A 15115-nucleotide genomic window follows, 5' to 3' on the forward strand; every position below is an offset into this window, starting at 1 on the left:
TCCAGTCTGACAGACTCTGACTTTTGATTGGATTGTTTAATGTATTTAAGTTTATGTTAGTGTTGATAGAGAGGGATTTATGTCTACCATTTTACTTTTGGTTTTCTGTATGTCTCCTATTTTTTTGTTTCTTTTTTCCTTCTTTGCTGCTTTCTTTTATGAAGTGAGTATTTTCTAATATGGCATTTTGATTTTTTAAATATATTTTTATTACATATTTTAAATTGTTTATTTAATGGTTTTTCTAAAACTGACCAGATACATCTTAAGTTGGGAAAATTAGCTTCAGCTTTTCAGTATGTCTAAACTCAGCAAACAAGTATTGAGAATAAGAGAGTAAGTTGGTTAAGTATCACATGAAAGTAGTGATTTTCAGTTTATCAATATTCTTGAATAAGAGGTGGAGATAGAAGAAGTGATATATGTGAATTGTTACACATTTTGTCTAATTGTAAAATTGTAATAGGTCCATTAAGTAGGTTGTCTATTCAACAGAGAAAATTGAGATTAAGTGACTTGCCCAGTCACATAACTAATAAAGGATGAAACCAGGCTTCAGGCTGCTTGATCCCAAACCCCATGATTTTTATTTATAACATAAAATCCAGAGGAATGTAAATATAAACATTTTTAATTTTTAAGTTTGAAATAATGTTAGATTTACAGAAAAGTTGCAAAAAAAGATAAGTACAGAGAGTTCCCATATACCCTCCCTCTTGAGGCAGCCTAAGCTAATGTATAAAAGTTCTTTCCAATGCTTACTAAAATTACTTTAATAATAATTAAATTCTTAAATAATTAAATATTTAAAATAAATTAATTGAGCTCAAATTCAAGATGGGGAAATTCACAGTAGTGAGAAATAAGAGTTAACCCAAAGTAAGAGAGGGTGTGATGCTGAACAATTTACAGGAATATAGGAACCAGATATAAGTCTTAAAGTTGATGACCTTTAGTTTTAATTTCTATTAAGAAAGAGCAGTAAAGGCCATAAGCCCTTCAGCTACCAATACAAGGCTGGAATTAAACGGACCTCCTATAAATGAACTGGGGACTGGAAAATTCTCTATTGCAGTCCTATGGAGGCAATAAAAAAGTTTGTTGTTGTTCATCTAGGATTTTGGATAAAAGGAAATCATCCCCTAGAAGCTGGAAGCCCAAGCTTGTTTTCGTCAGTAAACAACAGCTCTTAGACATGGTGAGTACTCAATATTTGCTAAATATTTACATTTTACAAAGGGACATTCTCTTCTATGTTCCCTAGGACTTCTGTGAACACACGTTGGTAAGCAATACATGTCACTTTGCACCAATGAGGCATCAAAACATTTGCTCCCCAAGTAAAGTCATACTCAGCCTTTATTTTGCCACCATGTAAGGGATTGTTAAGAGTCCTTTTGAGGAACACAATGATGCTGAGTGGCATCCAGGAAGCTAAGACCTGGCAGTCGCTGGCAGGAAGGCCTGGTGCTCCCTGGCTTGACTGACATCCGAGTGCGTGATTTCCCAGCAGATGAGATGTTATAGTCTGTGGACACGTGGAGGGAGGGGCAGGTGTTGACCTCTGACCCACAGCCTTTGGCATTTCCTTTTTTCCTCAATTGAAAAACCATTTACAGTAAATTGTTAATGTTGTCATTCAACTTTGTCCCTAATGCCACCTGCCATTAGCCAATGCTTCACATGGTGTTGTAAAGACTGTTCTCTCTCTCTCTAGAAAAATGGAAGTATTACTTTTAAAGTTTGAAATATATATTTTATCCCTGTATCTCAGGTTAGATAATGAAGAACTCTAGCAGCTTTATTATATTGGGGTGGGGTGAAAGATGAATTTATCATAATGTGGCAGAAAAATCCAGAATTTCAGTTGGAAGAAAACAGCTTTCTATTAATCTCAGAATCTGATGGACCTGACTTTGATCGGTAGCTATATGACTTTAAGCAAATTGCTTAACAGTCCTGAACATTGTCTGTTCTTTTATCTGTAAAATAATAATAATACCTCCTTAATAGGGTTAACTTTAATACTATATACAAAATACATAATATACATAATAATATAATTAATACATTATGTAAAGTATTATATACAACTGATGTAAAGCTCATTAAAGTGAGTCTTTAAAAATAATTATTCTTTCTGTTTCCATTTTCCTTTTCTTCCACCAAATAATCTTTATTATTCTATAACCCAGTTTCATGTGCTTATTATTTGTTTTGCATGGTATGTTTCCATTGATATGCTGGAGATGGGCAAGGTGGGAATAGACTTTATTGTTTTTTCATGTGTGTAGTTGTCTCTGGGCTAAAGTTCTTTCCCGTCCAGTAGTCCTCAGTAAGGATGATCATGGAAAAAATGAATACCTGTTCACTCTCTGTTGCAATTACTATATACTACACTTATCCTAAGATAAGTCTACTGCTCCCACATGAGGGTTTGTAATGGTTACTATGGCTATATAACAACTCCAGACCTTAGTATCTTTAAACAATGGCAGCATTTATTTTGTTCATGAATCTGCAAGTTGGCCAAGGATTGATGGGGATAGCTCCTCTCTGCTCATCTTGGGTCACTCTGGGTGGCTTGAAGGTTGGAGTCTGGGATCATCTAAAGACTAGGCACTCTCATATCTAGAGGTGGATGCTGAAAGGACTCAAACAGTTAGAATATGGAATTGATAGGGATCCTCAGGCAGCTCTCCTAAAAATTTATATTATCCTAGATTTGCTCTGAGACCTTTTACAATGAGAGTTTGTGTAATAGAGCAGTGAAAAGCAAGACTGAATATGAGATACCTTTGTGACTCTAGGTAAGATGCTTTGCCTCTGACTCTTTTTCTATAAAATGGGGATGCTATTTCTACTACTAGCCCCATAGTATGAGAGTGAGTTAAGTGCTTACACTAGCACCTACCATGAAGAAAAGATTAGGCACACCGTTTACTATTGCTATTTAGCTCTCCTAAGTTTCACCATGCCTCTTTGATAGAGAATTCCATGCTTGTTCCTAACTGAGGTGAGGCAGCAGTACAGAGAAATCCTGTTCTTTCCACCAACTAATAACAGATAGCTCTCTTATTTCCCAGATATCATTCCTTTTAGATATAGTTTAGAGAGGGTAGATGACCCTGGAGGTTGTAAAACTATTAAGCAAAGTGGAGGACAAGGCATATAATCACTGGCATGTGAAAGAAAGCCTGAATGCTTTTCAGATGAAAAGATAAGAAGAAATTCTAATGGCTAACTTGCTTTGCTCTCTTACTCTGTTATGCACTGCTTCTAAGCCCCCAAATAAGTATAATTTAATATTTATTTGAATTATCTCATTGCATTATCACATCAAGCAGGAACAATATCGAGATTTTTGAAGGTAAGGTAACTGAGATACAAAAAGTAAAAAGTATTTCATACAAAGTTATATAGACTGGGATTCAAACTCAGGTTGTCTTGTTTTCACATCTATGCTCCTAACCACTGTGTCATTTTTAAAACAAAAAATCCTGAGTAGCTTCCATTCTGAGGTAAGTAGATTGATATCTGTATAGATTGGCATAGGTCCAGGCAGAAGGAAGGGGTATGAACAGGGATCTTCCCCAAACCAAAATATTACTACTTAGGTAAAATTCCTTGGACCATAAACTTGTGTGTACATAACCACGATTCTCCTCTCTTGGTTTGGGAAGATATACAAATTCTTTATTTACCATTGGGAGAAAACAAGACAGATGTGATGAGCATTTCAGCAAATATACATGGTCTCTTATCAACAGCAAAATGTTTGGGAAACTGGCAAAATGTTGGGTCAGGAAACCCAACCACAGAGCCACTTTGGGCTTGGAAACAAAGGTTCCTTTAAGTACTTGAAAGATATGAACCCTATTGCTATTGTTAAGCACATAGAAGAAAGGAATCAACTCTGGAAAAGAGAAGAGGCATCTTATGATAATGAAATGGTCACTTGTCAGACATTAAGTCTAAGAAAAATGTATAAACAAAGGGCATAAAGAAACAATCAATTTCCTCAAAGGTGCTGTTTTAGGGAATGACTGTTCTTTACAGATAATTGCAACTTGAGTAATATTTTATTCCTTTCAATTCATGTGAAATGATTTTGCCATTGGTTATTTTTTTTTTTTTATTAGCTAAGGAAACACATTACCTCCATTTAATGCAGGTTTTATTTTATCTTCACCTGCTTTTCAAAGGAGGTTCTAGGCTATTTTAGGCTTTATGAAAAGCAATATTCTTCTCCAGAGAGGACATGAATAATATCCTGTGCTCTTAGGAAACATTCTGGTATCTATGAAAGCATGAAACTTTGGGGTACAATGTAGTATTCTGGAAATGTCACTCATCTTTTTTGGAGGCCTTGCTTCCCATACTAATTTTACTTCCAAATAGCTGTATGGTTTGATCAGATTACTGGTTCTCAGTTTCCCTGTCTAAAATAACAAGGTTATTCTCTAAGTAAGCAAGCTGCTATCTAGCTCTTAAATTTTATGGGTTCTTTGATCAGTAAGCACATTTACAAATCATTCTAGTTTTAATCTTGGTAAACTACAGGGGCGTATACAATAATCTTGAACTCAGAGATGGATGAATTTTGTTCAAGTAAAAGTTGTTTCACATAATAATGGAGTTAAAGAAAAAGTGGTTCTTCTTCCCAGGGTTTTGGATTCTTAGTGGGTAAGCCAGGATTAGAAATAACTGCCCTGCTTATTTCACAGGGTGGAAGATCAAATACAAAGTCCTTTTGAAGCCATATTTCTTTTTGTTACTCACCCTAGGCTAATGAGAGCAGAGTCTTGTCTTTCTTCTCCCTGAAGCCCAGACAGTCCATGACATGACATGATACCCAAAGCATAACATTTTTAAATGAATGAATTAAAACCTTTTTTTTTTTTCTGGGACAACTCCATGGAATCTTTGTGACTTTCACAAACAAACCTTGGATTTGCACTATGATAGTAAAAGTATGTGGAGGTTAGATTTGTGCTAAGATGGTCACGGACACACAGTTGCTACTCAATCATCAGCACCCTTTTGATAATAATGATGTACATGCTTTGTTCATTAGTTTGTGAAATCTGGATTCCCTGCTTTTACTTTATGAATCTGTATGATATATTTAGTATAGACAAAAAATTTTAATGTGAATTTTCCAAACTATTCCCTCTTTTAATTGAAAATTTAAGGCAAGCAAATTTCAAGGGTAAATATTCAGGTTTTTGAAGTGTGGAATTACTCAGCCATTATTGGTGACTTGGTTTATCCATTGATAGCTGCTGGAAGGTTCTTTCTGCTTTCTTTTTTCATTGATGCATTGTTCTATGCCGTTTTCATGGGTGCATTAATTGTTAAGGATTCATTTTGTAGACAATTGATAATGTGAATTTGCTGAAAAGTACAATGCAAAAGTTTTGACTGAATTTGTTTCTTGGCCTCCTTTTAATTAATCAGTCTCATTTAGAATTCTTGGAATGGATATTTGAGACCAATGGTGTAGAACAAAAAATATACTGGATGGAGAAATAATAGATCTGGTAAAAGTTGAATAAATAAATTCAAATATGTTTGATTTTAATTAAATGAGTTTGGTGATTGCTAATGGGTTGGCATTACACTTTGGAGGTTTTCAGAGAGTTAAGAAACTTTAAATTGAAAAAAAAGTATATTGTAAAATCAAAGTTCAGCTAGTAAATGATTTATTTCATCAATTCATTTGAATACACCATCCATCCTTAGCATTTCTGAGGACTGTACATTATAACTACGTGGCTGAATATAATGCCTAATAATTTGCAGATTGCTTTGTTGGTCCTGACATATCTCGCCATTTATAATGAAGAGACTCTTGTGAATAAGCATTGTAACCTTCACAAGCTTTCGAGAAGGCCAAGTTGAAGTGAAAAAACAAAGCCCTGTAAAACCACCTCACTATAAATTGGCTTTAATCTGAATGCTGTTTTCCTTGGAATATAGGGAATGTTTTTATTCTTGTCTTGGACCTCATGTAGCATTTTTCTTAGACTTTGCAATGAAGGATTTTATTGGGCTCTATTATTTGTTCAAGTGTTTTTATAGCTAGATAGTAAGGACATGAAGGGGTTAGAGAGATTAATAATGCAAAGAATGCACATTGCCGACAGAATAGGAGTAATTTCTTTTAATATTGCAAAGTTCATTAATAAAAGACTACCTCATAATTTTAAAAGCTATGGCGATGCCATCATACAAGGACAATGTGAGTGTTAGGTGAGTTTTGTATGTGTCTTCCACACAGTGCTCACTGCCACTCTTAACAACTTTACCAACAATTTACCCTTCTGAAGGTTGCTTGATTTTTCATGTAGAAGTGTCTCTTACTTTCCTTTGATAGGAAAATACAGAGGTGAAATGATAGGCTATTTGTAGATGTTAATTTGAAAGAAAATCCTTTCCTTTCAAAAATGTGTTTTCATTGTTTTGATGGCATCAGGACTTATCTTTTTAAATGAAATCTGTATACAGCAATATCAGTATCTTTTTTTAAAAAAGTTTATTTGGGGCGCCTGGGTGGCGCCGTCGGTTAAGCGTCCGACTTCAGCCAGGTCACGATCTCGCGGTCCGTGAGTTCGAGCCCCGCGTCAGACTCTGGGCTGATGGCTCGGAGCCTGGAGCCTGTTTCCGATTCTGTGTCTCCCTCTCTCTCTGCCCCTCCCCCGTTCATGCTCTGTCTCTCTCTGTCCCAAAAATAAATAAAAAACGTTGAAAAAAAAATTAAAAAGTTTATTTATTTTGAGAGAGACAGAGACAGCGTGAATGGGTGAGGGGCAGAGAGAGAGAGAGAGAAGATCCCAAGCAGGCTTTGGTGCTGCCAGTTCAGAGCCCCATATGGGGCTCAAATTCATGAAACTGTGAGATCAGGACTTGAGCTGAAACCAAAAGTCAGATGCTTAACCAACTGAGCCACTCGGGTGCCCCAATACCAACCAGCATCTTCTACAAAAATGTTTTGCAGATAAGCAAAAGTAAATAATGTGGTTATATTTAGTCATAGATTCTTTTGGAAAAAAGGCAGGGGATTTGGATTGTAGTTTGAACTTTGATTAGCTATTATTATTTCGGGAAAGTCACAGGATTGTATTGCATTAAACTTTAATGTAATCCTCACTACTTCAGCTTCTTTGGGATGGAAACATACAATAAAAGTGCACCATGGAGACAACAATTAATCCATTTAAGGAAAGTATTTGGGTAGAAAATAGTTTAACTTGCTTTATAAAAATAGGTGATTTGTTAAGGAAATATTTCTATTGTTTTTCTTTTTTATTGCTATATAATTGGCATGTACCAGTACTAGTCTCAGATATATACATAGTGACTTGATATTTGTATATATTGCACAATGATCACCACAATGTCTAGTTAGCTTCCATCACCACACAGTTACAAATTTTTTTCTTGGGATGAGAACTTTTAAGATCTACTCTCTTAGACACATTTGAATATATGATGTAGTATTTCAACTATAATCACCATGCTATAAATTCCATCCCCCTGACTTGTTTATTTTATAACCAGAAGGTTGTACCTTTTGACTCCCTTCACCCATTTTGTCCATCCCCAAACTACCACCTCTGGCAACTACCAGTCTGTTCTCTGTATCTATGAGTTGGGTTATTTTTTTTCCTTTTAGTTTCCACATATAAGTGAGACCATACAGTATTTGTCTTTCTCTGCCTCGCTTGGTTCACATAATGCTCTCAATGTCCATCAGTGTTGTCGCAAATGGCAAGTTTTCCATATATATGTATATAGACACACACACACATCACACTTTCTTCATCCATTCATCCATGGATAGATACTTAGGTTGCCTCCATGTCTTGGTTATTATAAATAAGGATGCAATGAGCATGAGAGTGCAGATATCTTGTCGAGTTAGTGTTTTTGTTCCCTTTAAATAAATATCCAGAGTGGAATTTCTGGATCATATGGTAACTCCATTTTTACTATTTGAGGAACCTCCATACTGTTTTCCATAGTGGCTGTACCAGTTTACATTGCCACCAACAGTGTACAAGGGTTCCCTTTTCTTCACATCCTTGCTGCTACTTGTTATTTCTTGCCTTTTTGATAGTAGCCATTAAAACAGTTGTGAGATGATATCTCATTGCGTTTGTATTTCCTTGATGAATAATGATATTGAGCACTTTTTCATGTACCTGTTAGCCATCTGTATTTCTTCTTTGGAAAAAAAGTCTATTCAGATCCTCTGCTCATTTTAAATTAGATTGTTTGGTTTTTTGCTATCGAGTTGTACGAATTCTTCATATATTTTGGGTATTAACTCTTTATCAGATATATGATTTGCAAATATTTTCTCCCATGTAGTAGACTGCCTTTTCATTTTGTTGACTGTTTCCTTTGCTGTACAAAAAGATTTTGCTTTTTACTTTTTCAGTTTGATGTAGCCCACTTGTTTATTTTTACTATTGTTCTCTTTGCTTTTGGTTTCAAATAAAAAAAAAATCATTGCCAAGACCAGTGGGAAGGAGCTTACCCCTTAAGTTTTCTTCTAGGAGTTTTATCATTTACATTCAAGTGTTTAATAAATTTTGAGTTGATTTTTGTGGCTATTGTAAGATGGGAGTCCAGTTTCATTCTTTGGCATGTGGCTATCCAGTTTTCAAAAAAAACCCACCATTTATTGAAGAGACTGTTTTTTCCATCTATTATGTTGTTGACTTTTTGTCACAAATTAATCAACCATATATGCATGGGTTTATTTCTGGCTATTATATTCCATTGATGTATGTGTCTATTTTTATGTCAATGCCATACTGTGTTGATTACTGTAGGTTTGTAAAATAGTTAAAAATGCTTATATTTTAATATTGTTTATAAATATGTATTAGGCTATATAATGTATCTAGAAAATTTTATATTTATTGAAGTTCTATAGTTTATGAATATCAGATACAAGGCAGTATAAAGGAAAGAATCCTAGAGAAGGAACGAAGAAATCTGTTTTTTGCCTTTTCAACTCTCTTAAGGTATGTGATTCTGGGTAAATGACTTAACATTTCTAGGATTCAGTTTTATGAACCATATAGTTTGTGGGTTAGATTAGATGACTTTAAGATAATTTTGACTCATGTATTTCATGATTCCATGATCATAAATTATAATACACTGAACTCTTAAAATGGCAGAAATGACTGGATAATGCATTTCTTTATAAGTAATTCTTAAATAATTGTATTAAAGAGCCAACCAATTGTATTTCTTAAGCATTTTATTTTTTAATAGTAAAAAACCCTCAATAATAACATTTCTAATTAGTACTACTCTCCTATTTTTAATTCAACATCATATTATTATTACTAGACCTATTATTAAAAAGCTTACTAGTTGTCTCATTCTAATTCTTTCCTGCCTGGTAAATAGATGGTAAAATTCTGGTAAAATTCTGTCTCCTCTGTCCACTGCAAGGATGTTCTATGAGCCTAACTAGTGATGATACTAGGAGAAGCCTATCAGGCAGAGGTAAGCCCATTGTATTGTGAGCCAAGAGGTTGAAAGCCAAGATGAATTCAATAATGGAAATAATTCTTTAATTTTGGCAGTGCAATTTCCAATCATGGGCACAGTTTAATTTTTTGACAAAGATCCATTGATTCATTCATTCATTCACCTGTATTTATTGGGTACTTGTCATTGTGCTAATGCAGGAGATAGAGATGAATACCCTCAAGATGTTCAATCTCATGCTCACTTTGAATATTCTTCTTGAAAGTTTTTAAATTTGATTTAAGCTAAAGTAGTGGCTTCTGGGTTTTTTTTTCCACAAAAGGCCATTCGAATTTACAAATCATATTCAGCTAGCATTCATATGGAGTGGTACTTTTGAGTCTAGATTGTCACCTCAATTTGCCTTCCAACCCCCTGCAAACATTTTGTTTATGAGTATCATCACTTTTGTTTAATTAATGACTGATTTACTTAAGAATTAAGATGCATGGTACATGCAGAAATGGAACATAATAGCTCAGAAATAAACCCATGCATATATGGTTGATCAATTTGTGACAAAAAGTCAGCAACATAATAGATGGAAAAAACAGTCTCTTCAATAAATAAATGGTGTTTTTTTTTTTTTTTTAATTGGATAGCCACATGCCAAAGAATGAAACTGGACTCCCTTCTTACAACAGCCACAAAAGTCAACTCAAAATTTATTAAACACTTGAATGTAAATGATAAAACTCCTAGAAGAAAACTTAAGGGATAAGCTCCTTCCCACTATTTCCTTCCCACATTTTCTGCTTTATTGTTTCTCACCACTGACTTTCAACCTAGTGGGGTGGCGGGAGCAGATGTTCCCTCTTCATCTCTGAACACCTTAGGCAGATTCCATAGTTTCCTTACTACTTTTCTCAAGTAATAGTTTCTGGTGTGATAAAATAATATTCTAGGGGCGCCTGGGTGGCGCAGTCGGTTAAGCGTCCGACTTCAGCCAGGTCACGATCTCGCAGTCTGTGAGTTCGAGCCCCGCGTCAGGCTCTGGGCTGATGGCTCGGAGCCTGGAGCCTGTTTCCGATTCTGTGTCGCCCTCTCTCTCTGCCCCTCCCCCGTTCATGCTCTGTCTCTCTCTGTCCCAAAAATAAATAAAAAACGTTGAAAAAAAAAAAATTTAAAAAAAAAAAATAAAAAAAATAAAATAATATTCTATTATCAAAGCATTACTATTTATTCCCATTTAAAGCTTTTTCCATACCCTTGGAATCTGTTCTTGGTAATCTGTTCTGGTGACCATTGCTAAGTATCAAACCACCCCAAAGCTTAGTGGCTTTACACCACAACAGTACTTTGTTTTTCTCATCAACCTATAATTTGGACACAGCTAGGTGGGAATAGCTAATTTCTATCCCACATATATCAGCTGAGGTGAGTCTGTTGGTGGCTACAAGATCCCTTTCACAAGGCTGGCAGGTAGGTTCAGAATGTTGTCTGGGAAGCAGCCAGGACTTAGTTTCTCTTTACATAGAATTCTTCTCCACCTGCTTAGACTTTCTCACAATATGGTGAATCAGTTCCAAAAGCAATATACCAAGAGAACAAAGATGAGAGTACATTATGCTGCTTCCGGTCCTTTGGGATCTGAGTGGAGGAGGGAGTGAAAGGGGGTGAAAGGGGAGTGAAAGGGAGTGGAGGGGGCAGGAAATGAGAAGGTATCATTTGATTGGTCAGGTAGTAATCTGGCATTAGTGTTCTCCGGGTTTTAGAGATATCCAAAAGCTTGATCTTTCTCTTCTTGGGAGATTTTGTGGCCTTTTAGAGTACCCACCCTCACCAGGGACTCCTTGCACTGTTCTCTAAAGCAAGTGATGCTCCTTCAACTGGAGCCTTATAAGTTCTTCCTTTGGATCATTTTCTGGTGTACAAACCACACAGACTTTGTTGGTGGGGGGCGGGGTGACCTAGTTCTGGTATTCAGAATTAATGAGTTAATCTTATTGAAGCCCAGCTCCTTTCAAAGGGCGTCCTTCTGTCCATCACAGATAGAAATGAAATTTTCTCACATTGTAGCTGCCTTTTTTAAAAAAAAAAAAAACATTATCAGCGACAGCTTCCGTTCATGTAACCTTTTATAAGGACTCAACTACTATTACCCAAATCACAAGAGACTTATCTCAAACTTTTTAGGAGCTTCATAAGGTTCATCCTTTCCCCAAAATGGGTCTGAAGTTGGTGGCCAGAAGTTCCTGTCTTCTTCAGGAGGAGAATGGGAAACAAAAATACCCCAACAGCTTACTCCTTAGAGTTTCTCTCTAAGATAGAACCATTTTTTATCTGTCTTCGTTATCTCTCTTTTATATAGTCTTGAGATGTAGGTGATCGGCTTCAAGTGGCAGAGCCAGGTTTTGTCTACCAAATTAATAAATCCTGCATATATATTCTGGTACTACATAGGATATGTAAACATTTAGTAACTTAAGGTTTTTGTTCTCAGTGTTGGATACTTGGTAACAACTGAGATAACAGTGTCCCACTTTCACATCCTATAACATAGGCATTTTAATTACATATAAATTCTTTGACCTTAAGATCACATATTTTGTTGGTATACAGAACAATTATATACCTAGTCAAATGAATAACTAAAGGACTAAAGAAATTCCCCTTTCCAGGAACACCCACAAGCCAACTCACATCACTGAAGGTATATTTCTAACTGGCAGGTCTTGCACTGCAGTGTTCGAGTTCTTATATCATTATGGTGGGTACAGTTTTGTGGCACTGTGTGGAGTCTGGAATAAAATTAGTCATTGTTTCAATGCAGTCAATAAAATAAGTTGAGCTCATTGTATTCACAGAGCAGGCATGTGTAACCAGCACATCTGGCATTGTCTGAAATGTAGGTGAATTCCCAAAGATGGAAATTCAATTTCTTGTAGCTCATAGAGACGTAAACTCTACTCACTACAGTCCATAGACCAGAAAGAAACTGAAAATTTTTTAATTGGGAAAGAAACATAATGGTTTGAGGCATATAGTGCTTCAAACCAGATTAACATTAGCTTAAACCTGGTCTCCTATATAAAAAATATGTATTGAGAAAATACTGTTGGGACTTTCTGCCAGACAATGAAGAGAAGACTAAGATCCCCCACTCCCACCCCAATCAAGGAGGTAAGAAGTCTGGAGGCTCAATCAATATATGTTTGATTATCAGCTGAATATCATATAAGAACAAATATCTAATACAGTCCATGGGCATTGGATGGGCATAGTACATTCAATGGGCATTGAGTAAATGTTTTTTAAGCACATGGACAAACAAATAAATAGTGAAGAGGTTGGATTGAGCTGTCCCAGGGCACCAGCAATAGTCAGGAAAGATCTTGTGGGTCAAAAGGGAGGTTCTTGATGTTTTATTTTATCGGTTAACTCCTAATTGATGTGACTGCAGTATGATGAATGAAATTGTTTTGCTTGGATAAGATAGATTTCACTATTTCAGTGACTTGAATAGGAGAAAAGATTGAGTCACTGCCTTGGGAATGAAATAAATGGAGGAAAGGAAAGAATAAATCAGGTGAAGATGAAAACCCTCAGCTTGGGGCTGTCTTTATATTCAGCCATAGAATCACTGCAAAAACTTTCCTACTCTACTTTTCACGTTAATCTTACAAACACAGTCCATAAGTGGGACGGGAGGTAGAGTTTTGTTTATTTTTAATGGTGAGGTTTTTTTTTTTTTCTTTTAATCGTGTCAGTACACAAGTGGTAGATTTGGCCACGGGCTGCAATTGAAACTTTTTCTTTTAAGTTTTGAAGAGGAGCAGAGTTGACCTGGCTTACTTAAATTTATTGTGAGAAGTTTTTCTTAAATGAAATTCTGGCTTTGGGAAAGGGAATTTGAGTGATAGAGAAGTAGGAGAGGGGTGGAGGATGTTTGATTTAACCAGTGCAGAGTTTCAATGCTTAAGGGAAGTATACCTTAACCTTCCAGAAATGAGGCAAGAAAGTGCTTCATTCAAAAGGAAAAAATACCATGAAGAAGCACTGACTAGCTGCACCATTTACCATCACACAGTAAAGGTTACTTAAATTTTTAGCTAGTTGATTCTCTTATGCTGTGAACCTTATTGTTGATTTTGTTTCCTAAATGTATTTTCTAATCTGTAAGTACCTATGGGTAGAGGCCTTCTAAATGTCAAAACCTGAGAGAAAATCATTGCCCCTATACTTCTGTATTATACTTGTTTGCCAAAAAAATCATTTGAAACTTTTTTTTCCTGTCTGAAAGAAAGATCTTCAACAGGGCCATTCTGCTGAATAATTAGTTTGTGCAAACATACCTTTGCACCCCTGAGTGAGAGCTTTTACTTTTTAAGCACTGTTAGAGAAACCCCAGTGTATGAAGTGAATTTAGAGGATGCCTTCCTTCTTCAGACAAACTCTTCACCCTTCCCACTCAGAAAGGTTCTGATCTGTGGTTAAGTATTATTCTAATTTGTGTGTGTATGTTAAAAACAGTTCTGTTCAACACAGAACTGAAAGGTTGTACTGTTCTTCTTTATTCATGTGTTGATGTTTGTTTGAATTTGTGTATTAGAGCTGGCATCTCTGTGGTTTATTTTAGGTTATAAATTCTTAGAGGACAGGAATTGTTACTCTCAGATTAACTTTGTATATCTTCCAGCATGGGTCTATGTATATACAAAAGCTTAATGCATTCAATCTGTTGAAAAATTACTGGGTCTGGGATTCTTCAAGGGTAAAATTGTATTCTATAATATTTTTACTTAAACATGGAATCCATCCAGATTGATTCTTTCACAGAGCTGTCCCAATGTAAGATTATATATGAAGGAGAATGAAAGCAAAATGCTTTCGTTTTACCAACATGTAAGAACAGAGGGGGGATAACTCACCTAATGTGCATCTACTGTATGACAGGTAATCTCTTTTACACAGGTTACCTCAATGACTATTCACAAGGTAAGAGGGAGAGGATTATAAAGGATTATGAACAATCATAGTATTTAGAGTAGACTTTGAATTCCTATTGAATTCCTTTTAATTCCTATTCTGCTACTAAACTGTGTAATCCTGAGAATTTTACTTAACTTCTCTGAAACCCTGTTTACTAATTATAATACCTATCTCACAGAATAATTATAAGAATTGTAAATGGATGTTATTGTTATCAAAGGAGGAATTACTGTGCTCATTTGATAAATGAGGAAACTGAGGATAGTAGTATTACATGATCTACCCAAGGTCACATTGCAAATGCCTGGCAGATTTTCTCTTCCAAGTCCTATGAAAACTTAAGAGCTGAACAGCATTAGAAAGAATATGGTTAACTTGGGCTTTGGATATAATTGTGCTGAGAGGTGTTCTCAACAATGAGCAAGGAGCAGTGATCATATCTGAGTAGCAGTACAATGGAGAAGATAGGCTGGGGTGTTTGCCATTTGTATTAGTTAAGATGAGATTTGCTCATGAGTGAAAGGGAACCCAAAACAGCAATGGATTTAAGAATATGGAAGTATGCTTCTCCTTCATGTAAATGTAGGCAGTCTAGAGTTGATGTGTTGATACCAGAAGGGTTCATTTA

At 35.6% G+C, this 15115-nt stretch overlaps 1 long non-coding RNA gene across 1 annotated transcript in view; it reads left to right on the forward strand.

The window, feature by feature from the left end:
* Nucleotides 1-1119: 1119 nt before the first annotated feature.
* LOC125911325 (uncharacterized) overlaps nt 1120-15115 on the forward strand; it is an 81459-nt gene continuing 67463 nt past the window's right edge. Inside the window, exon 1 of the long non-coding RNA XR_007454313.1 lies at nt 1120-1198. This is a non-coding gene — a long non-coding RNA (uncharacterized LOC125911325). The remainder of the gene's footprint in view (nt 1199-15115) is intronic.

Source organism: Panthera uncia (genome assembly GCF_023721935.1).
Source record: "Panthera uncia isolate 11264 chromosome C1 unlocalized genomic scaffold, Puncia_PCG_1.0 HiC_scaffold_3, whole genome shotgun sequence".
Lineage (NCBI taxonomy): Eukaryota > Metazoa > Chordata > Mammalia > Carnivora > Felidae > Panthera > Panthera uncia.